The 25360-nt window shown below is 37.1% G+C and overlaps 1 protein-coding gene across 3 annotated transcripts in view; it reads left to right on the forward strand.

The window, feature by feature from the left end:
• R3HCC1L (R3H domain and coiled-coil containing 1 like) overlaps nt 1-25360 on the forward strand; it is a 95178-nt gene that overhangs the window by 13579 nt on the left and 56239 nt on the right. For all 3 annotated transcript variants that reach the window (XM_046653180.1, XM_046653182.1, XM_046653181.1), the window contains exon 2: nt 3931-4037. The gene's annotated coding sequence lies outside the window, so the exon portion shown is untranslated. The remainder of the gene's footprint in view (nt 1-3930; nt 4038-25360) is intronic.

Consider the following 25360-nt stretch of genomic DNA (forward strand, 5'->3'; position numbering starts at 1 on the left):
CAAGGAGCTCTTGTCCTTTTAGCAGAGAATGGCCTTGTAAGCCAGGATCCAGACTCTAGATGTCCTCATTGCAGCTGGGTGTCATTGCTTCTAGGCCCTCTCAGCAGGTGTCTAGGAAGTTGATGTGACGTGTGTGCGCACGCACACATGTACATCTTTGTCTACTGAAAGCGATGAGTTGATAGAGATACCTGTGATTACAGTCTAACACTACGGGGTTTATTCTGTCCTTCGTTCATTCTGTATTCACAGCTCCTTCCAACAGTGAGAACCCTAGCCCCATTATTCGTGTTTTTACTTATTGGCTCAATCCTAAATATCGAAAAATAGAATTGCTAACTCGTACCACTGTTTAAAAGATACCTAGTAAATAGAGTTCAATATTTGTCGATAGCTTTTTCCTTTAGCCTAAGGGCATATGGTCTGTCTTCACTGTCCAATAGGGTAGCCACTAACTACGTGAATTGAGATTTGTTGTAAGTGTAAAATATACACTAGATTTTGAAAACTTTGTATGAAATCAGGAATCTTAAGTATCTCAATAATTTTATGTTGATTTGGTATTGAAATATTTTAGATACATAAGATAGAATAAAATATATTAATAAAATTAATTTCACCTACTTTTACTTTATTTCAGTGTGGCCTCTAGAAAATATTAATTACATATGTGCCTCCCATTCTGTTTCTTTTGGACAGTGCTGATCTAAAAGCCATGTTCAGAGTTACTAGGGTTTGTTTTCTCTCCTCAGCATTCTTCCCTCCCTCATGTGGTTATTTAGTCATTTTAAATACAGGTCAGTTCTTTTTGTATTCTAACTTTTTCTCCTCATCCTATTCAATCTTATTTATTTTTGAATATGTGAAACATTAACATGGTTCCAAAAGTCAGAAATGTGTAAAAAATACATACTCAGAGCAGTGTCACCCATTTCTTCTGTCCTTTCCACCCTGTTTCCACCCACCCTCTGTAGGTAACCTATCTTATCATTCTTTGAATTATCCTTCCTGTGTGTTTTTCCTCCCAGGAATGAGGAGATCCATGTATATTTTCTGATTTCCTCTTCTTTCTTAGATGAAAGGTAGCATGCTATAGATACTCTTTTGTACTTTGCTTTTTTCACTTAGCCCCATATATTTTGGAATCCATTCCACATCAGTTTATAAAGCTAGCCCTCTCCCTCTGTCTTTTCCTCCTACGGTTGCACAGTACTCTGTCGTAAGGGTGTTAACCATTCTCTTACGCTGTTTTCAATATTTTGCATTTACAAACAGTGCTGCAATGACTAATCTTGTCTATATATATTTTTGTTTGGGTAAATTCTTAAAATGGAACGATTGAGTCAGAACTTTAAAGGCATCTATATAGTTTTCTTAAAAATTGCTAAATGCCTTTCTTTGGGGTTGTACAAATTTGAATTCCCACCGGCAATGTAGGAAAGTGTTAGTTTCTCCACAGTGTCACCATCAGATTGTGTTGTTATACTTTTTAATTTTTGCTAACCTTATAGGTAAGAAATGGCACCTCAATATAGTTTTAATATTCATTTCTCATATTAGTAGTGAAGTTGAACATCTTTCCAAATGTATAAAGGTCATTTTAATATCTTTTTTTGTGTGTGAATTGTATCTTAAAAAATTTTTCTGTCAGGTTTTTGGATTTTTTTCCTCCCTCAACTTTTAAGAGCTTTAAAAACTATATTAGGAATATTAGCTCTTTATAAGTGATATATGTTACAAATATTTTCTCCCAGTTTGTCAGTTGTCTTTTGACTTTCGAGTGTGTGTGTTTAGGCTTTTATTTATTTATTTATTTATTTTTTGGTGAAGAAGATTGACCCTGAGCTAACACCTCTTGCCAGTCTTTCTCTTTTTGCTTGAGGAAGATTGTCACTGAACTAACATCTGTGCCACCCTCCCTCTATTTTTTGTATGTGGGATGCTGCCACAGCATGGCTTGATGAGCAATGTGTAGGTCTGTGATCCAAAGCCATGAACCCCAGGCTCTCAAAACAGAGTCCGTGAACTTAACCACTATGCCACTGGGCCAGCCCCAGGCTTTTATTTTATGTAGTCCAGTTTTTCAGTCCTTTGTTGCATCTGAATTTTGGTTTATATTTAGAAAACCCTTCCCTTTACTCAGGTTAAAGAAGAGTTTACATAAGCTTTCTTCTAGTACTTGTATGATTTTAGTTGTTAGATTTGGATCCCTGATAACATTTGGATTTTTTTTAATGAATATTGTGAGTTAATCTTTTTCCAAATGCTAATTAGTTGTTCCAGCATATTTTCTTTAAAAAGTACAGTTTTGCCCGAGTGTTTTGCGATGCCACCTTTGTCATATAGTAAGTTTCCATTGACTTTGTTTCTGGACTTTGTTTTCTTTTGCCCTGGTCTGTCTGATCCTGCACTGTTTATCACACTGTCGTAGTTAGAGATGCTTGATACTGTTTGAGGGGCTAGCTTTTCACATTTTTAATGTTTTGTTGGCTATTCTTATACTTGTTTATTTTTCTGTTGAACTTTACTATCAGCTCTCTGTTTCCATTAAAAAAACTTACTCATATTGAGATTTTTGTTGAGATCACATTAACTTTATAAGTTAGGGAGAACTAACATCTTTATCATGTTGATTTGTGTTGAGTTTTCTATCCAAGAACAAGGAACATCTTTCCATTTGTTCAGATCTACTTTTGTGTCTTTCAGGAATGTTTTAAAGTTTTCTTTATATTGATTTTGTACACTTCTTGTTAAATTCTCCATTTTTGAAAAAGTTATACTTTTTTAGATCTTTATATCAATATTTACAGCTACATTATTTTTTAAAATATCTTTATTGTTCTCCATAGTATAATATACCATAATTTATTTAATCTGGCCCATATAGATGGACATTAAAGTTGTTTATAAGTTTTCACTATTATAAATGGTTATGGAATAAGTATCCTTGTAGAATTCAGTTATTTCCTTATGATAAATTCTTTGAAGGAGAATTACCTTGTCCAAAGGCCCTTTGATCTATAAAAGATTTTGAAATATTGTTAAAATGCTTTCTATATTAATAAAATGTATACCTCCGCTAACAATGTGTGAGCCCTATTCAGTCTACATTCACCAAAAGAGTTGCTCTTTTTTTAATCTTTGCCAGTTTGATGGGCAAAAAAAGAGTGTATTTACTTTGCAGTTCTTTGCTGACTGATGTGATTTAATTTTTCTTTGTTAACTGATGAGATTTATTTATTTATTTATTTGCTGAAGAAGATTAGCCCTGAGCTAACTTCTATTGCCAATTTTTCTCTTTTATTTGCTTGAGGAAGATTAGCCCTGAGCTAACATCTGTGCCAGTCTTCCTCTATTATTTGTATTCGGGGCACTGCCACAGCATGGCTGATTAGCGGTGCGTAGGTCTATGCCCGGGATCCGAGCCTGTGAACCCTGGCCCCTGAAGCAGAGCACGTGAACTTAACCACTACGCTACCAGGCCAGCCCCAAGATAAGGTTTATTTTTAATCTGTGTGTTCAACCATCTATTCAGCATATTCTTATTGAGCATCCACCATGTGCCATCCTATAAGTTAGAACTACAGTAATGACTGGAAGTTGAACATCTTTTTCTGCTTTTGATCATCTGTATTATTTTGTTTCTTATCTCATTTTTAGTGACAGTCAATAGGCATTTCATTCTCCTCAGACTAGTTCTCAGAGGACTGAGAATGAGAGAAGATGACATTTCCGTATTCTTTTTTGTTGATTAGCCTCTAAAAAGTATTTTTGTGTCTTTATTTTCATTGCACATTCTATGGTAAATCACTGTGTTAAACTCTTAGTATCATGAAGTGAGATAATGAAAGTTGAATGCACAGACAGGTGTCAAAGAAGTGATAACTACATATTTTTATAAAAATAACTTTTATTATTATTATTTTCCAGGTGAGGCTGCTGTCCATCAGAAGGGAGCTTTTGTACCATTTGCCTTCAGACAGTCTATCTGCATGTTCTAGAGTTTTATTATTCAAAAAATAAATGTCGCTTATTTGGTAAGTCAGTTAACTATACTTATGCATATTTTATAGAAATATTGTTTATGTATTCTAAATGTTTGCTTATATTTTCTTCCTTCAGTGTCATTTTATTTTGTAACTTGTATGTAAAACAAGTTTGAAAGTGGCAATTTCCTGAAAGACTTAGGGTCTTTTAAAGGTTTTCTTGCTTCTAGTCACTGACTGTCTTAATTTTGGTGTTTGTTGTAGAGAGAACAGGAGCTGATTAAATATTGGAATTAATTCTCAAACTTGGATTACTAGCTTTGCTCTGTTCAGTCTCTTGCCTCTGTAAAAACGGAGAATTAACATTCTTCCTGTCAAGCTCTAGCTTCCCTATTGTTCACATAGGGAGCAGCAAAGATGCGTGGTTATTGTAGGGGTTTGATGAACTGGTTTAGGAAGAAGAGATGGTCAGTGAATCCTCAGTAAAGCATAACAAAGCAGAATGAATAATGCCATCGAAGAACTTGGAAATGAAAGATAATTAGCTATCTAGTAAAACTGATTTTAATTTTTTTTCCTTAAAGATTGGCACCTGATCTAATAACTGTTGCTAATCTTCTTTTTTCTTTTTGCTTTTTCTCCCCAAATCCCTCCAGGATATAGTTGTATATTTTAGTTGTGGGTCCTTCTAGTTGTGGCATGTGGGACGCCGCCTCAACATAGCCTGATGAGTGGTGCCACGTCCGCACCCAGGATGAGAACTGGTGAAACCCTGGGCTGCTGAAGCGGAGCGTGCAAACTTAACTGCTCGGCCATGGGGCTGGCCCCCTGATTTTAATTTTTTTTTTTTTAAGATTTTATTTTTTTTCCTTTTTCTCCCCAAAGCCCCCCAGTACATAGTTGTATATTCTTCGTTGTGGGTCCTTCTAGTTGTAGCATGTGGGACGCTGCCTCAGCGTGGTTTGATGAGCAGTGCCATGTCCACATCCAGGATTCAAACCAATGAAACACTGGGCCGCCTGCAGCGGAGTCCGTGAACTAAACCACTTGGCCATGGGGCCAGCCCCTGATTTTTTAATACTACTCTATAGGTGTTTATTTTCAATTAAAATTTTTTTTCCAAGAAGACGTAGTAAGTTGATAGGACCTGCTATTTTGTGAGAGATTTTTCTTACCTGCATCCTCTGATGATATTTTCAGTTTATTCCAGCTTCTGGCTCTCATGTGTAACCAGTGGCAACTGGGAGGCTGATGTGTAGGGTGAAGGCTTTACTGGTAACGAGAGAATCAGTAACAGCAACTGTCAGAAGATAATTGTACTTGTGTGCTGCTGAAACACACGGCAAAAGTTGGGTGATAACTTAATAAAATGATACTGATGATTTGCAGAATTGTCTTTTAAATGGTTTTGCACAGCAAGGCATGGTGAGACATAAATGTTGATGTGGAGAGCTGAGCTTAAACAATGTCGTCTCAGATAGAATCTAAGGATGAGGAGCTATAGGCACGGAAAAAAGGAGAAAGATTCTTTTTGATAGTCTCTTTGCTTTTGTTAGCATCAGAAGCTGACTTCAGATGTTTGCTAGATAGGATGTGTGGCTCGTTTAAGTGGAGGCATGGGGTTTCATCGTACATAGCTCTGAAATGACCCAGCTCTCAGAGCAAACCAAAGTGAATTTTAATCTTGGTTATTTAAAATCTCCTTGTGCCTGTCTTATTAGAAGTATTATTTTTTAAGAAGAAAGTAATTTGCAACTGGCTATAAAGAGTGACATTGTGTCCGGGAAAATGCTGTACTAATACTCTGTGCTGTCCCACAAGAGTGCTTCTCAAGTCCCCAAACGTAGTGCTGACAATCTGTGACAGCCTGTTGAGTGTTGGGCAGCATTTTGGGAAGGTGGACAGCAGAATGAGGTGGTTGTGTGTAAGTTTTAGAGGGGATGGGGAGGGGAAGAGATGAGAGAGGAGCAGAGCAACTTAGTTCTGTGGGCAATTCAGATGGAAGCTATTCTCGTTAGCTCTGCTAAATATGAAATAAACAGCTAGAGTGTGTGTGTGGGTTTTGGTAGGGTAGAAATAGTGTGTTTCACTTTTCTTTTCAAGGTGTTAGTATTTTATTCTCTCGTCAAAACTGTAAGGTTAAATGTTATATTGATGAGAGTATGGATTGGATAGATTTAAAAGTTTTGAAGAGAGTAGCAATATCATTTCATGCCAGGAAATGAGACTATAAAAGTCAGAGTAATGGGGATTGGGCTTATCTTTTCCAGGAATTATTGCACTGGTATAAGGCCATTTACCATATCTGGATCCAGAATGACTAGGCCTTTATCTCAGACAAAGCCTTTATCCTGTTGTTTATTTATTTATTAGATTTGGTACACACATATACACATACCACCAGATGGTATTATTTCAGAAACAATTGGCCAACTATAGCCATCTTCATCGGACCTCAAGGCATGAGTTTCTGGATATTATTTGGATTGTGGAGTAGAATTTAATGCGGGGCAAACATTGGTTCTATTCTTTCTCTGATTATGATTATACCTAGTAAATGTATTTGATTACTCCCCTAGGCGTAATGTCTAATTCTGAATATGAGATTAGATTTGGGGCACATTGTTTTAGAGCCTCTCTCTCTTGTTGGTCCTATTCCTTGTTTTTGGTTAATATGTTACAGCTTGGTCATTGATACCATTGGATTAAGTAAGCATAAGAGAGATGTCAGTCTTTAGATTGTGTGCTATCTCAGTGCCTCTACACTGATGATGCATATTAAAAAAGATGCCAGAGGTAAATGAAAGGGCAAATGGGGTAAGGGAAGACACTGTAATAGTATCACTTTTCAGGAGTTGTCTGTAAGGTCTAGATTCAACTTTTCATTGCTTAGGATATCACATGCCTAAACCTAGTGCTGAAGGTCCTCCAGGCTGAAAACAGTCCTTCTGACCGAATATTCCACTATTTCCCTACATTGAACCCTTGCCTCTAGCTAGACTAGTTTTTACAACTATCTCGAAAATAACACTTTTTGACATACTCCCTCTTCATATGTTCAAGCCGTGCTTTCTGCTTGGAGTGTCTTCCTTGAGTTCTCTCTCTCAATGCCAGCTTCCAAAGGCCGAGTTCTAATTCCACCTACTTTATGACGTCTTCTTCAACCATTCCAGGCCCTTGGTGATATGTCTCTTCTGTGTGTTTTTATCATTTACTGCTTTTCTCTTTATTTGGCATTTATATACTACTTTAAAACAACTTAAAGAAAATCTTCTTATTTTCCCAAATAGAGACAACTTAAAGGGGAGGCTACGTTATTCATGTGGTTCAAACCATTTTATTACTTGTAGGCTTAGTTTACATCCTTCACTGCCTCTAGCATAGATCTCAGTACAATATGTGCACTTAGTAAATATTTGTTTGACTGTGAGAAAATGCCATTACCTACTGTTAGCTTTTACCAGTCTTCAACATTTATCTTTCTTTTTGTATTATAAGAATAATAGATTAGAATGCAGTTTAAGTACCTGAGCATGTTTGTTCAGTAGATTATTCTTCTTTGAAAGGCTTCTGTAGCACTCGGTCTAGGCTTCTTGATCCTTAAAGGAGCATTGTGCTAAAGATATTATTATATTCTAAGGTAAGCATTTGTTATTCTTGAAACTTTAATTAGGTAAACTTTCAATCTGCATATGTAAGAAGCTCTTATTTATTAATTATCTAATACTTTCTTTGCTTGCTTTAAAGTGTTTCTTACCAGCCACATTGGCCTTCACACCAGCTAATGTAGCTACAATGCGAAAGATGAGGTACATACGGGGTTGTAACTCTCTCTCTAACATAGGGACTCCACCTCCTTTACAGCTGTTCTCTTTTGTTGCTATTGCACTTTGGTGTTTTTGTTTTTAAACTATTCTCTGCTATGTTTTATTTTACCCCATTTTTTAGAAGGCATGTATTCTAGTCTACTGTAGTAGTTAAGTGCAGGAACTTTGAAATCCTAACCAACAGTTGCAATCTGTGAGATCTTAAGTAACTTAAGTTTCAGATTTCTCATCTGTAAAATTGAGCTAATAGCTACCTCTTAATATGTAGTTGGGATCAAATGAGGTAATATATGTAAGACACTTGGCACAGATTACGCCTAGTGGCCTCTATTTTCAAAATTTACTCAATGGTTTATTAGCCTTAGTCTGTGAATCCTAAATGGTAAAAAAGATGAAGTTTAATGGATGTCTAGTTTGAGGCTTAGCCCCAAAGCCTAATGCATTCCAGCTCTTCTGTTGTCAACTATAGGATATCCCTGTAACCCAGGATAGATCCAGGAGAGGAACTAATTTCAAATAAGTCTAGAAGCACAAACAACCTCCAGATATGTAGTGAGGGAAATAAGTTTTAGGAGGGAGTTTTTCCCTTCTTGCTTTCCCCCTTACTGCCAGGCACATATGCAGAGTAGGAAGCAGGCTTTTTTCTCTCTTCTTACATATTATATTGCTATTGTTCAGTTATATTAAAGCTTTGGTCTGACTCCCTTTTGAGGTGGTCAATAATAGGTGTTAACATTAAACTTGGAAGAGTTAAGTTGGTGAACCATGGCGTTACCATATCAGTGGAGTGTGAGAGAGACTAAGCTGCGGACTGTTTCCTGATCTTAGAAAGCGTGAAATCAGTTGGTGCTGATGCATGGCGACTACAGCCAGTGGAGTGTAAAATAAGTTGGGGGCAGGAATTGTGTCATGTTGCAAGAAAGACATTTTCAAGCCATAATTTATGTATTTTGGGGCTCCCATGATCCTAACGGAATCATGTATTTTGTATCTTTCATAGTCTTGATACTCAGATTTTTCATGAACTGTTTCTTGAACTGTTCTGCAGTCTGTATTCTTTGTCTAACTGCATGCAGAGAGGCAAAGGCTGTAAATGTCCAAGGCAGACTAATATTGAAATACTGTAACTATTAAATTCTGTTTAAGATTAAATCTGAAAATACCATCTGCAGTAGGTATTTGATGTGCCGAGTTTCTTTTGTTTTTAGACTCAGATTTGAAAGTGCACTCTACATTCTGCTTTGGAGCTTCCTCCAGTCTAAGAATTGTGTTACTTAGTTCACTGGTCGTTGTTCCTATGTTCACATGTGCCTCTGGAGAAAAGGAAGTATGTGGAGAAGGATAATGTTTTCAAATGGTTGGGGGAGTAGATGGGAAGAAGTATAGAGATTATTTTTATGGGGAATAGAAGAGAGGGAGTTCCTCTCCTGACACCTGGTGAGGTTCTTCACCATATGGCTTTGAGGGTGAGGCAAGGTGAATGAGGAAGTTTCAGAGACGATAGTGAATTATTATTGTCAGCACTTTCAAGTCTGGAAGGTTATTGGGAATAGACATGCCATGAAATCATTAAAGTTCTTTCATTCTTATCCTAGTTCATTTTATTTTACTATAGTCATTTTTGAGCTCTCTTTGGTTGCCTTGCATTTATACAGATTCTAAGCAAATTGTGAATATTTATTAAATTAATACATTATTGTGAGAGACCATCCTGCTGACTATCAGGCAGTCAGGTGTAGTAGTTACATGCAGGGACTTTGAAATCTTAACTAACGCCTAGAAGCTGTATGATCTTGAGTTATTTAAGCCTCTGATTTCTCATCTGTAAACTTGGGATAATAATGGCTACTTCCTAGTATAGTTGGAATCAAATGAGATAATATACATACAACATTTAGCACAGTTCCTGCCACATCATAGGCACTCATTAAATGGCAGCTGCTTATTTTTTCCTCTTTCTCTTCCTCTGCTACTACTGTTGGTACTACTCTACCACTACTTCAGTTTTGCTTGTAGGGCCTAAACCTTAATGAAACGGAAAACATAATTAGACGTGGTTCACAGCAGCAGATTTTGAAAAAGGTCATTGTTCTCTTAGGCATTGGTTAATGCATCTTTCTTAACCAAAGAGAAACACTATAAAAAGACTTTTTTTTAATGAAAGGAAGGGATCTTTGTGTTGGCTTAAGATAGCCTTGCAAATGAGTATAAAAATTGGTTATTATTATTATTATTTTAGAGACCGGCCTCGTGGCCAAGTGGTTAAGTTCACGCACTCCGCTTTGATGGTCCAGGGTTTTCCCAGTTCGGATCCTGGGGGACATGGCACTGCTCATCAAGCCATGCTGAGGGGGCATCCCACATAGCACAACCAGAAGGACCTACAACTAGAATACACAACTACTTACTGGGGGGCCTTGGGGAAAAGTAGAAGAAAAAAAGAAGGTTGGCATCAGATGTTAGCTCAGGTGCCAATCTTTAAAAAAAAAAAAAATTGATTATAACATATTTGGTTAATGCAAGTAAAACAGCCTTTCTATGAACTTAGGGAGTATATAGGAATAAAATAAGAGTTCACATAATTGTCGTTCCTTATTATTTACCTAACACAGGCTATTTTTTCTGAGGAAGTGCCTTTTTTGGAATTCTTAGGAGAAGTGTTTTGTTTGGTGCTACGAATAGTTGTAGTAGAGTTCTTGTTCAGTGTATGAGGCACATTTTTATGGGAATGGGATGGAAAAGTCATCCTGATCATTTATACTAATGGAGATGAACATTGGTGTGGATAATATGTTTGGCTTTGATATGCATTATGTGATTATTTCTGTAGCACAATTAACTTCCTGATTAAACTTTGCTTAGCTAGTATATCCTGAGTATACAATAGTTGTCTTTTATCTGTGTGGCGTATGTTCCAGGGCCCCCAGTGGATGCCTAAAACCACGGATAGTACCAAACTTTATATGTACTATGTTTTTTCCTATACCTACATACCTATGATAAAACTTAATTTCTAAATTAGGCACAATAAGAAATTAATGACACTTTGGAACTGTTATTAAATAAAAATAAAGGTTTACTTGGACATAAGCACTGCGATACTGAGACAGTCAATCTGATAACCAAGTGGGCTACTAAGTGACTAATGGGCAGATAGCGTAAACAGCATGAATATGCTGGACAAAGGGATGATTCACATCCTGGGTGGGAGAGAGTGGGACTGCATGAGATTTCATCATGCGACTTAGAATGGCTGCAGTTTAAAACTTAGGAATTGTTTATTTCTAGAGTTTTCCATCTAATACTTTTTTTTTTTTCCCATCTAATACTTTAGGAATGCTCTGTTGGCCATGGGTAACTGAAACTGCAGAAAGCAAAACCATGGATAAAGGGGGAGTACTGTATATCGGTGGAAAACTGGTTAAGGCAGCCGTGATGGTGATAAAACCACTACTTTAGTTGATAGGAGATCTGAGTTCTGGTCTCAGTTCCCACTTAGATAGCTGTAAGTCTTAGATAAATTCCGTAACCAATTTCCTCATCTTTAAAATGAGGAGGTTATATGACATGATATTCAACTATAAGGTTATAAAGATCTATTTGGAGGTATCTTGGCAATTAGGAAATGCAGCAGTGACACATCTTGGCCACCAGAGGGTGAAGTCCAATCGGTCAACTTGTGCTCTGTATTTGACCAGAATGTGTCCTTGGAAACGAAGAGGGCACATTACTACTCTCTTCATTTAGTTTAAGTTATGGAGCCTCTTGCTTTTCTGATTCTACTTGCATTAAATATGTTTCTGCATTTTTCTTTTCAACCTTGTAGGTAGGACTGGGTCAATTACATTAAGAAGGGAGAAAAGAAGAGTAGAGGTTTCTAGTTGTCAGGGATTCATCTGATTTTGTTCTCTAAGATAGTGAGTGGGTCCTAGATGACTCATGGGAAACTTGGATGGGAAGCGCAATAGTAAAGGTGATCAAATTTAATTAGTGGACACCTTTCTCCCCCAAAACACACAGGTGCATACACACGAATGGCACTCAATCCTCATTACCCCCATGCCCACTGAAATCCCAAGGATGAAAACAGAATGTCTGAGAAATATAGTAAAGTGAACACAGCACTTGCAATTGAAATCTAGGTTCCAGTCTTGCTTTGCTACTTAGTGTATATCTAATCATGGACATTGCAACCTCAGATCCTCAGTTTAAAAATTAGGACGTTGAATTCTGATCTATATGATCTCTTTCAGTAATGTGGTTCTGAGATTTTGTAAAAAATTTTTTAATGTTTATGTGAAGGGCAGTGCTATGCTTAAAATGACATTATAATTAAGTAGTATCTTGTAAAAATAGTACATGATAGCTTTTTTTGCTAGGAACAGAGCTGTGTGTGTTCTTAAGACATAAATATTAAAGTATTCAAGTAAACTACCATTACAGCAAGAAGAACAATAATTGCCACTCCACCAAGACATTTTTCTAACCCCACAAACAAATACAAACAAATTGTTTGTGAGCATAGGGTCAGGGTGGCAGCAAATTAGTCAAGAGGAGCAGGACTAGGAGCCAAGCCAAGCTGATTTGGGGTATAGTTGATAGTGAAGCATTTAGAGAAGTCATTTGGGGATACGTGAACTTAGAAAAGGGAATGTGAGTTCTGGGAATCTGTATCACAAAGCTGGAGTCAAAGGCCATTGAGTGGAAATAACTTTGATACAGAGTCCAGTTATACGAGTTTGAGTAGCTGTCTGAGAGCACAGGATAATGCGGAAAGAACAAAGAAGGCATGGAGTCCAAATAGACAAGCCGAGATGAGTGTGTAGAAGGTGACAGAGCAAGTGGATGCAGACATGTGCTTGTGAAAACAAGCGAGGATTAGTGCTTATGATTTGACGTGTACACAAGAGAGTAGAAGCCAGCCAGGCAGACTAGATAGAAATAGCCTTTTAGGATTATGTGCAAAAGACGAAGACTTAATCTGTCCTGGTTTTAATCACCCTCTTTGATGTTAGTAGGCAGGGTCTACTTGGTAGAGCCAAGGCTCCACACGTTTGAGGCTAGTGATTATATCACCGACAAACTATGTGGTTTGTATGGTTCTAATGGCTTCACACTCCACTGGATACACATATTCACAGATCTGCTCACTACTACTGCAGAATTCATTTCACAGAACTGGCTAGTAAAAATTTGGCAGGGAAACTAGCTTTTCAAGTGTTCCTAGGAATGGAGCCCAGCTGTTCCCTTTGGGCTTTGAGCTGTTGGAATTCATTGGGTTAGCAGCTAGAAAGAATAAAACTGTAACATTTTCAGCCCAGTTCATGACAGCAAAGCAGAGGTGTTAGAATTTCTGTTCTAGAGGTTTACACTGCAAGTAACTTAACCTGATTGTGTGTCTTAATATTACTGGGCTTCTGACCACTGAAATATGGCTTGGATCGATGGTGGTTTGGAGAAAGTAGAAAGAGGGCTATCCATCATTCAGAGGCTCCATAGAAGCTGCCTGATAATGCTGCTTTCACCAAGCCACCATCTGTCTATCCATCCATCAGTAGGATGAAATGAGATTTAGCGGAACAGGCAGCCGTAACTCTGAGACACTTTCTAACCAACTATTGCAGCCCTGGCCTGAGTCTGACCACAAAGCACAGCACTGGGGTTTGGCGGGATGTAGTGGCAAGTGCACACTCTCGTTCCCGTCACTGCAGCCTAGAGTGTGTTCAGTATATGAGGCCACAGCACAGCCATACTTCTCATACAACATTTGGCTTAACTTGGATGATGAGCGAACAGTAATTCTCTTTCAGCTCCACACTGTTCCACAAGTTGAACAGACCCTTTTGATGGAGAATTTTTTGTTTGACTTGGGGAAGAAATAGAATTAAGAGCTGATTTCATTTTGCTGGAATCCCACCACACAGTTTTAGCCTTTATCCCATATCTTATATTGGCAAACTGCTTTGTAAATGCTAATGAATCAGAAAGACCACCTTTTTCTAAATTGAAAGTACTTCTGGCAATTCCCAGTTCATCATGGTAATGAGGGATGAGGCTAAATTAAATTCAAGGATAATTCAGCGATTTTGTTTTAAGCAAATGCTTCTTTTTCCTCTTAAATTGTAACTTTTACCTAGGTTGTTAGGTAGCAGAAATTGGATTTTCTTTCTCTTATTTCTCTCTACTCCATATTATTGGTGCCAGTATGAAGGAAAGAAAATGTGGATAGGAAAATGGGTAAAAGATTAGAAGCAAGAAGCTGGATTACCCTAAAATGGATAATAAGGTTCTCAGTAATTGAATGTTAGCTGTTACTTTCCTTGTTACCCTGCTTTTCAGGGCACTGAGCCTTCTGAGAGCTTCTTACCAGTAAAGCTCTGTGCTCCTGTTGCCTGTCCTGGTACCTTGCCTGCCATGGGCAGCTTCCTTGACTATTTTCTTACAGTGGTCACTTCAGACCTCAGCTCTTGCTCTTTGTTCTGAAACCTTGCTTTTCATTTCAGATTGGGGGAGGGATTGAGGGAGCCTAATGTACCGGAGATGCCTCGGAAATGAGAGCCTTGGATGAATTCCTGGGCCTATTGATCCACCGGCAGTTTATGCATCCTGACATTCATAATCTCAGTAGGCTGCTGATGTTCCTGATTAATGGGCCCAGGGGCTGTCCATCCGTCACTTCACATTAATTACTGAAGAGGTGTTTTTCCAGTGATTTACCTGACAGCGGGCTGTGATAAATACCCCTAAGCAGAGTGGGCAGTGATTAATTGCAGGGCCACACCCCTCCCCCCACTTTCCCTTCCCCCTAACCACAGGCCAGCACTGGGACCTGACCAAAGAGTGCCCCCTCCCCCATAAGCTATCTATCTCCATAATTGCTTGTGGATGCATATTTATCGGAGCATGTGACCTGGAAGATAGCATTCTAGAATTTGTGCCAAAGATGATAAAAAATAAATCTTCCCAGTAGGGAGAGTAACTAGTATGTTTTTATATGGGGCAGAGAAGTATATATGAGCTGCCTTTATGTTACTTTTAAGAAATCTGATAGAAATATTGCCTACCTACTATGCATGTACTCAGCACTGTAATAGTTGCTCTGCGAGCTTTAAAGAGAGGAGAAAGCACAGTTTTTGTCTTTGTAATATTTTTAATCTATTCAGGGACAATCTGTGAAGAAATACGAGAAATTAGAGAACATTTCAAGACACTAACATCGTCTTGGGAGGATTGGGATAGAACTCCAGGGTTCCATTTCCTACTTTGTGGCCTTAGAAGATGAAATTTAGTTAAATATTTGAGTGCTTTCCATGTGTCAGGCACTGTATTCAACTCTGGAAATACGAAAATGGATGTGATAGCAATACAGTAGCAGATCTCAGGGAGCAAAGTCTCCTCCCTGGCTTCAGTTTCTCTAGTTATAAAATAAGCTTTTCCAGGAAGTTAAGTATTTTAAATTAATTTGAAACTTAAAGTGATTTGAAATTAATTTTTAAGTTAACTTCCACATTAATTTTTTTCTCTGAATATTTATTGAGTACCTGTTGTATTCCTGGGTATACAAGAAGCATGTGAAAAACAGTGTCTGCCCTCAAGAAACTATTATAGAGTGTGAGATGACTTTCATGGTGAAACACTTAAACAAGCATATAAGGTAGTATATAATGACAAATGATTACCATAGATAATGAATGCGTATGAAGGCACGGAAAGGAGAAATCAATGTGTTTTCAAATAGTTAAAGATTTGAAATAAGTCTTTTGAATGAATAGTGACTAGGAGTGTTTAAACTGAGATAATTCAAGGAGGGCATTTCGGAATTTGGAAGGAACAGACCATGAGGCCATCTGGTGCAGAATGGAGGATTTGTGTCTGAGAGTGGTAGGAACATGACTGGAACAGTAGATTGACACCAAATTGTGAAGAAGCTTGAATGCCAGGTAAGTTCAGTTTATATCTTGTAGGCTCTGGTGAATCACTGAGGTTTTTGAGCAAGGAATTATGAAAAAAGGTATGTTTTAGAAAAAATTATTATATATTGATATGCCTAATGTCATTTGGAATTGCCAGAGTATCTTAGAATACTCTCAGTGCTGTCTTTTCTAAAGTTGTTCAGAATAAAACTAAAACTATCCAGATTAACAATAGTTTTATATATCTCCCTGAGTACAATGCAAAGAATTGTGTGGTTTGGTTATATATGGAGTAAATAATAGAGCTGACAGTCAAAGGAGACTAAGTTTTACAGTCTTTGCTCATGGAAAGTTGAGTAACTCAGTGGAAGTTTTAAGTAATAACTGCAGAATTAAATTAGGAAAGACTATAGCCTCAAGTTTTAAGAGAGAAATTGATCTTTAGTCTTGCTTATATAACTTCATTAAGGCTACACTAATTACTCACTGGCTTCCAGGTAGGTATATTTTAAAACCAAGAATCAGAAATTAAAGAGTCAGTACTGTCAGCTATAGTTTGGTAGGAATTTCTACGGGATGAGATTTTCTTTTTTTATTAAAAGAATTAAGATCTAATTTACATAAAGTAAAATTCACCTTTCTTAGAGTACATTCTGCAAATTTTGACAAAAGCATACAGTGACGTAACTCCTACACAATTAAGATATAGAACAGTTCCATCAATCTGAAAAATTCCCCTGTGCCCCTTTCCTGAGCCTGAGTTTCTGGCAACTACTGATATATTTTCTGTTTCTACAGTTTTGCCTTTTCCAGAATGTCGTATAAATGGAATTGTATTTCCCTAGTGATAAGTGATGTTGAGCATGTTTTGGTCTTTATATCTTTTTTGGTGAAGTATTGTTCAAATTGTTTTTGTTTTTGGATATCGTATTTTGAGAGTTCATTTTGTATTCTGGATAAAAGTTCTTTATCAGATATGTGATTTGAAAGTATTTTCTCCCATTCTCTGGTTTGTCTTTTCATTCTCTTAACAGTGTCTTCGAAGAGCAGAAGGTTTTTGTTTTGCTGAAGTCCATTTTATTGATTTAAATTTTTTTTTTCAGTTTTATGGATCATTCATTTGGTATTGTATTTAAGAAATCTTTGCCACAACTAGAAGGACCCACAACTAAGAATATGCAGCTATGTACCAGGGGGCTTTGGGGAGAAAAAGGAAAAAAATAAAATCTTTAAAAAAAAAAAAGAAATCTTTGCCTAACCCAAAGTCACAAAGATTTTCTCCTATATTTTATTCTAATGGTGTTATAGTTTTAGGTTTTATATTTAGGTCTGTCATTCATTTTGAGTTAGTTTTTGTATATGTTGTGAGGTATAGATAGAAGTTTTTTTTTTTGTTTGTTGTCACGTGTGAATTTGTAGTTGTTTCAGCACCATTTATTGGAAAGAATATCCTTTTTCCATCGAATTTCCTTTGTACTTTTGTTGAAAATCAATTGATCATATATGTGTGGGTCTGTTTCTGCACTCTTTTTCCATTCCATTGATCTATATATCTTTCCTTTTTCCAATACCAGACTGATTTGATTATTTTACAGTAAGTTTGAAACCAGGTAGTGTGAGTTCTCCAACTTTGTTCTTCTTTTTCAAAATTGTTTTGGCTATTCTAGTTCCTTTGCTTCTCGGTATCCATTTTAGAAGCAGCTTGTTAATTTCTATAAAATTTCTTCTGGGATTCTGATTGATCTGGAGATAATTTTGGGGAAAATTGACATCTTAATCTTGTCTTAATAATCTTTATTTAGATGTTTGATTTCTTTTATCAGTGTTTTGTAGTTTTCGGCATAGATTCTACACATATTTTGTTAGATTTATACTGAAGTATTTCATGTTTTTGAGTGCTGTTGTAAATGATACTCTTTCAATTTTCAATTTTTATTTGTTTATTGATATCATATAGAACTACTTGTATCCTATTGCCTTGCTAAATTCACTTATTAGTTCTAGTGACTTTGTTGTAAATTCTGTTGGATTTTCTACGTAGAAGGTTATATTGTCTACAAATAAAGACAGTTGTTATTTCTTTCTTTCCAATCTGGATGTCTTTTATGTGTACATATACATATATTTACATACATATACATGTATATTTATAATATACATATATATTTTGCCTTATTGCATTGCCTAGAGCCTAGAAGTAGTGAGAGCAATCATCCTTGCCTTGTTTTTGCTCTTAGGGGGAAAAGCATTTGTTTTTCACCATCAAGTGTGATGTAGGTTATTATTACTTTGCTTCATTTTGTTTTTTCCAGGGTTTTTTTTGCAAATACTTTTTATCAAGATGAGGAAGTTCCCTTTTATTCTCAGCTTGCTGAGAGTTTTTATTATGGATGGGTGTTGAATTTTGTGTAATACTTTTTGTGCATCTATTGAGATAATCGTGTATTCTATCTTCTCTAGTCTTTTGCCTTGGTGAATTATGTTTTGTTTGTCTAAAAAAGTTTTTATTTCTCCTTCAGTTTTGAAAGATATTCTTGCTGGGTATAGAATTCTGGGTTGACAGTTTTTTTCTTTCAGCACTTCAGTGATATCTGGCTGTATATATCTTTTTTACTGAGGTTGGCTTTAAGATTTTCTCTTTATCTTTAATTTTTTTGTTGCAGGTCGAATATGATGTGTCTAGATGTGAGTTTTTGTTGTTGTTTTGATACTGCTTGGTGTTCTTAGCTTTTTGGATCTGTGGTTTGATGTACTTGATTAATTTTGGAAAATTCTTGACCATTATCTCTTCAAATACTGCTTTTGTTTCATTTTCTCTGATCTCTTTTTTTGAGGTTCCAAGTACATTTATGTTGGACTATTTGATTTTGTCCCATAGCACTTGGATGCTCTCTTCTGTCTTTTTCATTCTCTTTTGTTTTTATGTTTCAGTTTGAGTGATTTCTATTGATGTGTCTTTACTGATTCTTTCCATGGGTGTATTGAGTTCACTGATAAGGTCATTGAAGGCTTTCCATCTTTAGTTACCCTGTTTTTAGTTCTAGCATTTTCATTTGATTCTTTTTTGTAGTTTCCACCTCTCTGCTTAAATTACCCATCTGCTTATGCATGTTGTCCACATTTTCCCTTAGCACTTTTAATGTATTAGTTGTAATTATTTTAAATTCCAGTATGATAGTTCCAGCATTGGGGTCATTTCTGAGTCTGGTTCTGTTGATTGCTTTGTCTCTTGACAATGCAGGTGTTTTCTTGTTTGTTTTGTTTTTTCTTTACTCCTTTTTATGTCTTTTGGTTGAAATCTGGACATTTTGTGTAGAGAGTCAGGTAAAAGTATGCCTAGAAACAAGCATGCTTTATCTTTTGCTAAGACTTTTGTGTGTGTGTTGAGGGGAGAAGGGATTTGAGCCAGGCCAGTCTGGTTGGGATTTTGAGCTGAGTTTTGGTTTTATTGTTGCTCGGTTACCCTCAGTTTTACTATAGGCTTCAAGTTTCTCTAGAATTAGCTTGTGTTTGGTTTGCCAAAAGGTTTCTCTTAATGTTTGCTCTACGCTCAGCTTTAGGTCTTCTTTGCTTTTTTTTTTTTTTGGTAATAAAATGCATACACTTTTAATTTTATTCATACTTAATATGTTTGCTTCTTTGTTTTTTTTTAATTTTTATTTTTTTTCGGATGTACATCATATTTCAAATTCTGGATACATTGCATCATGTTCACCACCTGAACACTAATTATAGTGCATCCCCTCGGTCTTCTTTGCTTTTAACTTGCGTCTCAGAGAGATCTCTCTCCATGCTTTCACTCCTCCCAGAATAGTAGATTGCTGTTACTGTTACTTGAGGCCTGCTAGCCTAATGTAGGGGGAAGACGAGGAGGGCATTCTCTTGGTTTGGTTCAGTCTCAGTTTTAGGTAGATGCTTTTCCCCTGACTCTTGAGGTGGGGCTTTTTCAGTGATCTTACTCCTTCCTTAGGAGTAGAAGTGGTTTTTTTTGTTTCAAGATTGGCGCCTGAGCTAACAACTGTTGCCAGTCTTCTTCTGTTTTTGTTTTTCTTCTCCCCAAAGTCCCCCAGCACATAGCCGTATATTCTAGTTGTGAGTGCCTCTGGTTGTGCTATGTGGGACGCAACTTCAGCATGACCTGATGAGCAGTGCCGTGTCTGCACCTGGGATCTGAACCAGCGAAACCCCAGGCCACCAAAGTGGAGCCTGCGAACCTAACCACTTGGCCACAGGGCTGGCCCCTAGAAGTGTTTTTGTTTTGTTTACTGCCCCTAGCTGCAGTGGGCCTTCACTTACTGCCTGAGGGCAACAGGATTTGCCACCTTTTCACCACCCACAAAAGGCTTTTGTTTCCATAGGGGAGGTAGGCAAGAAGGATCCAGGTGGGGCTTGGTACTTTTCCCACAGGGGCTGCTGTTCCCTTCTCCCAAGTCTGCACCACAAGGGAGACTTCTTTCTCGCCTTGCCCTTAGTCTTTTTTTTGAGCCTCTAATGAGGTCCATGGAGAAGATTCTGTGAGTGGATGAGAATTCTACTTGTTTCTGTGGTTGCCAAGGGTTCTACATTCTCATGGTAGCCCACGTTTGGCCTTTAGCAATTTTTAAAACATTTTAACTGAGTTCTTCTTACTGGCTTGTGTGGTGTCCAGTGTTTAGATAGGTAAGAAAGTGTTCATTTTCTATCTTTCCTTTGAGGAGCCTGTCTTCTTTCCTTAGATTTTGGGTTAGTTGGTTGTCCTGTGACCATACTTCTCTGATGAGTTCAAGAAAATTGTGTTTTTGCACATTATCCACCTTTTATTTTGTTTATTTTAAGGGTGGGAATGACATCTGAAGCTTTCTACATCCTAAGCAGAATCCAGAAGTGTCACTTATTTATTTGAGGATGTGATTTTTTTTTTTGAGGAAGGTTAACCCTGAGCTAACATCTGCTGCCAGTCCTCTTATTTTGCTGAGGAAGATGGGTCATGAGCTAACATCCTTGCCCATCTTCCTCTGCTTTATATGTGGGACACCTGTCCCGGCATGGCTTGATGAGCGGTGCATAGGTCTGTGCCCAGTATCTGAACCAGTGAACCCCAGGCCACCAAAGCGGAACACACAAACTTAACCACTCTGCCACCTGGCCAGCCCCTTGAGGGTGTGATTTCCATATGGGATTTTTGTTGATCAGAGTACTATTTAAATCTTTCCCTTTCAATTTCTACCCCCAAGTTGTTATTTTTGTTAATTTGTTCTTTCATTCGTTCATTTTACCAAGAAGCAAAACAAAACAACATCGAGTCTATGCTGTGTGCCCAGACACTATACTAAGTGTTAGGGATACAGTGATGAGTAAGAAGACATAATCTTTTTTCTTGCGAGCATATAGTTTAGTGGGAAAGACTGAATAATTAAAGAAGTAATTATAATAAAACATAAGAGCTGTAATAGGAGAAGTATATGGCAGAGACACCTAGTGTAATTTAGAATGATTAGGCTCTCAGCGAAAGAGCTGTGTTGGAGACCTAAAGGTTATGTAGACATTAGTTAGGTGAAGATGGTTAAGGGGCTGTAGGGAGTAGACTAGGTAGAGGGAAGAGACAGTATAGAGGCTAAGATGAAAAAAATCCACGAAACAAACAACATGAAGAGTTCAAGAATATGAAAGAAGTTTGATGTGGCTGTATAGCATATAAGGACAGAAGTTACAAAAGGTAAGAGAAATTGATTGGAGCCAGGTTAGAAAGAGTCTTGTAAGCCATGTTAAAAGAATTGATTTTATCATAGGAATGATGTGAAGTCATTGAAAGATTTTAGGGAGGGGAATATCTGAGCAGCTAATTGTTTTAAAAGGGTCATTCTAGATGCAAGGTGAAGAATGAATGGAAAGGAAGCAAATCAGGGATACCAGTCAGATGAGTTTTTAGAGTATTCTGGGCATATTTGTGTTTGTTGGTTTAACCTGGAGTAGTATTAGGATACAAAAAACTAGACAGATTAAAGAGATATTCAGGTATGAATATCAGGGGAACTTGTCAATTGATTGAATGTGGAGAGTGAGGGAGAGGGAAAACTTGAAGTGTGTATCCAGTGAAAGCCTTGGTATGTTTCTGCAGAACCTCCAAATTTCCTTCCTTCCTTGAGAGGGAGAGTAGAAGAAAAGATCCTTGGTTTACTTTAACAAATAACCACCATTCATGGCCCATGATTCAAAATTCCTTGAGGTTTTGGGTGGAAGTAAGTCAGAAAAGGTGAAAAGGAGATAATATCTAAATAATGTAAATAAATATGTAAATAAATATGATAAATATGTAAATAAATAATATGTAAGTCATGGGGAATAAAATTCTCTTTCCTGGTCATTTTTGCATGTTGAGAAAAACAGAAGACAGCTTGATACCTTCAGTTTTGATGTTTAGCCTATCGGCATATAAACAAAATCTGCAAACTGGCTTCTTTGCTCTTTTGGAGCAAAAATAGCCTACAGTGGATCTTCTCAAAGAGCTGTTCCATGCAGAGAGAAACTTACTGTATTTAATCATGTAATTTTCTTGTTTTTTCCAGGTGTTTTTACTCAGCATTTAGTGTGGTGGATGGATATTACATAAATGTTTAGAACTTGCATTAGAGGTCAAGTCTTCTAAGACTCCAGAGTCGTCTAAGGTAGTGACCACCGCCACTAATAGCTGTGGCAAATTTTATACAGAACACAGTGGTGGGTGTCAGTAGTGTTTTCATAGTATCGGAGGGGCAAAGTCTAATTTTCAGAAAAGGGAAAGTTAGTGATAAACAATCCCTATATGATTCAAGATTTTAGTGGTTAAGATGGGAACGTATGTGTGGAGCTCATGAAGGGAAACAGTTTTCCTTTATTTCTCAAAATGATGGAGTTAGAAATAACATGATATGTTATCACAGTAAAGTTAGGCACTTGTGATTCAGAAAATTCAGAGTTGTTTTGTTGAGGATATACAATGGGATGCAGAGTTGTGAGCAATCAGTCAAAGTTGAGTTTCAGTTCTGGCTCCTACACTTACTAACTAGATATGTGACTTTGAGTTGTATTTACCTTATCTGTAAAATGGCAATAATAATTATGCATACCTCAAGGAGTTGTTATGATGGTTAAATGAGTTAATATATATGAACACAGAACAGTGCTTGAATTCAATGATTTAGTGCAGTACAAATTTCAATTATATTGCTATGTACAGTTTTTTAAATCCACAATATCACAGTTTTTATAATCTCAGAAACATTCATGGTCTTAGTGCTTTTCAGCATTTCTAATAATTAGAACATGTCTATGTTTCAACTATCTGTAAAAATGGGTAATACTTTAAAAATACAGAGCATCATTACTTTGATGGTGGCAGGACATTGTGGTTTTCAAGAATGAACCAGAGGACAGGCCTTTAACCTGGCTCAGGTTTAATTTTGCTCTCACCAGCAGTTTGCATATAAGGCCTCTTTCTGTAAATAGATATGTATCATGTGTCACATATGCAAGTTAAGAAGGATCTACATTAGTAGGAAAATAGCTAATGAATAGAATAAAAAAAAAACACAATGATAAAGAATTCTTAACTTTGATCAAGAATACACATACCTTTCGCCTGTTTACAGTCTCAAGTTAAGGAGAAACATCTGCACTGATATTGCTTTGTGTTAGGGACATTTGTTTTTATACTTATTTATTTACCAAACGTTTATGAAAGCCATCCATGTGCCAGGAATGGTGCTGGGCATTGAGGATATAACAATGATAAGGCATTTCTTGCTTTCAAGGAGCTCAAGGTATAATTGAGAGTCACAAAAGCTAACAGTTTAGAATGGCAGCAAGGAGCAGAAAATGCCTAACCCACGTTTACTCAGGAATATTTATTGAAATCTACAGCATGTGACAGGCATTCAGAGATCATTTACGACTGCATTTCAAAAGGAACAGTCTTAAACAATTCTTGACAAGTAGGTCTTCAAATGGCAATGGAGAGTCTTGGGTTTGGATTCATTATAGGACAAACACAGTCTAATCCTAGACAAGGCTAGACCCCTGAAAACTTCCTGATCAGCTTTCTTGACCCACCAGTGTTTCTCTGGCTTTTTACTTCCATGGCTCAGTTAATGTCTTTTGGAGCAGCTTTTGAAGAAAGGAGGTAGTTAGGACTTCCGATCTCCTAGACGTCAAATGATGCAGTTATTCCTAACTATTTTTCTTTCCCAGGGCATTGTCAAAGATAGTAAAGCAGGGACTAGCCCCATGGCCAAGTGGTTGAGTTTGTGCACTCCGCTGCGGTGGCCCAGGGTTTTCCCGGTTTCCATCTTGGGCATGGACATGGCACTGCTCATCAAGCCATACTTGAGGCGGCGTCCCACATAGCACAACCAGAAGGACCTACAGCTAGAATATACAACTATGTACTGCGGGGAGGCGGGGGCACTTTGGGGAGAAGAAGAAGGAAAAAAAAAAAAGATTGGCAACAGATGTTAGCTCAGGTGCCAATCTTTTAGGGGAAAAAAAGATATTAAAGCAGAGGGTGCTAAACACTGGTGTGTTCATATTGCCGTAAGGCAGTTATGAGCACAAACACTGGGGTCAGGTTATCTAGGTTAGAATCAGCTACATTCTAGGTCTTGGCCTTTTTCGTATTATTTAACACCGCATGCCTCATTTTCTCATGTGTAGAATTGGACTGGTAATAATACCACTTTGTAGGGTTATTGAGAGGCTTAAATGAGGATGTTACTATTTTCAATGTCGTCAAGTAAGCAAATCTGCTAAGTGGCCAAAATAAGTGTCATAAAGGTCATATACTTTGCTCAAATATGAAGCATCTCAGATCCTTACTTAGAAGCCTTTTATTCTTATTTTGTATATAGTTTGAACACACTGAAATTTACGGCACCCATTAGATTCAGAGAAATAAAAATGCTTAGAGTGGCAAGAAGTGACAGGTGGTGAAGAGACAGAAACAATAAAAATAAGGTACTCTGCTCAAAAGTAGTAATCTGGAGGTCATAATATAGTTGTTTTATGTGTGGGGTGAGAGCAGCCTTTCACAGTGAGTAAGGTCTCATTGTATACATGGCAGTTTAGTTTCAGTAGAACTATTTGATTCCTCATTCTGCTTCTTATTGATGAATCTTTCTTGCATCCCTTTGAGTAAGGTCTCTGTAAGGTCCTCTCAATGAGTGTCTACCTGGTTTAAAACTTGTTTCTCTTCAGTCTGGGTATGTTAAAGAGAAGGCCTAGAGTAATCTCTTTGATTTCACAAATTATTGTCTTTATTCTGTTAAATTATAACGTATATTTTGTAAACCTGGTTTGAATAGAAGTAAGAATAAAACTGCAAGTCGATGTAGGAATTATTTTGTGTTTTCAAGTGTGCAATATGTGATTGCATTAGCTAGTGCAAGTGCATTTACGGAAGGATGCATTAAGAAAACAGAATCAGTTGTGGTTCATTAGCAGATTTTATAGTTTTTAAAATATGAAGCCATTTCTCTGCTGTCCAAGTGTAATTTTTCATGTTGTTAATATCACACACAAGTGCCTCTATGTTGTGTTTGGATCAAGTATATTTTAAAGTGAAGCTCTTGCAAAGGAAGGACATTCCTTGGTTTCCTGTTGACAGAAGTGTGCTCGTCTTTGG

The sequence above is a fragment of the Equus quagga genome, chromosome 2 (genome assembly GCF_021613505.1).
Source record: "Equus quagga isolate Etosha38 chromosome 2, UCLA_HA_Equagga_1.0, whole genome shotgun sequence".
Lineage (NCBI taxonomy): Eukaryota > Metazoa > Chordata > Mammalia > Perissodactyla > Equidae > Equus > Equus quagga.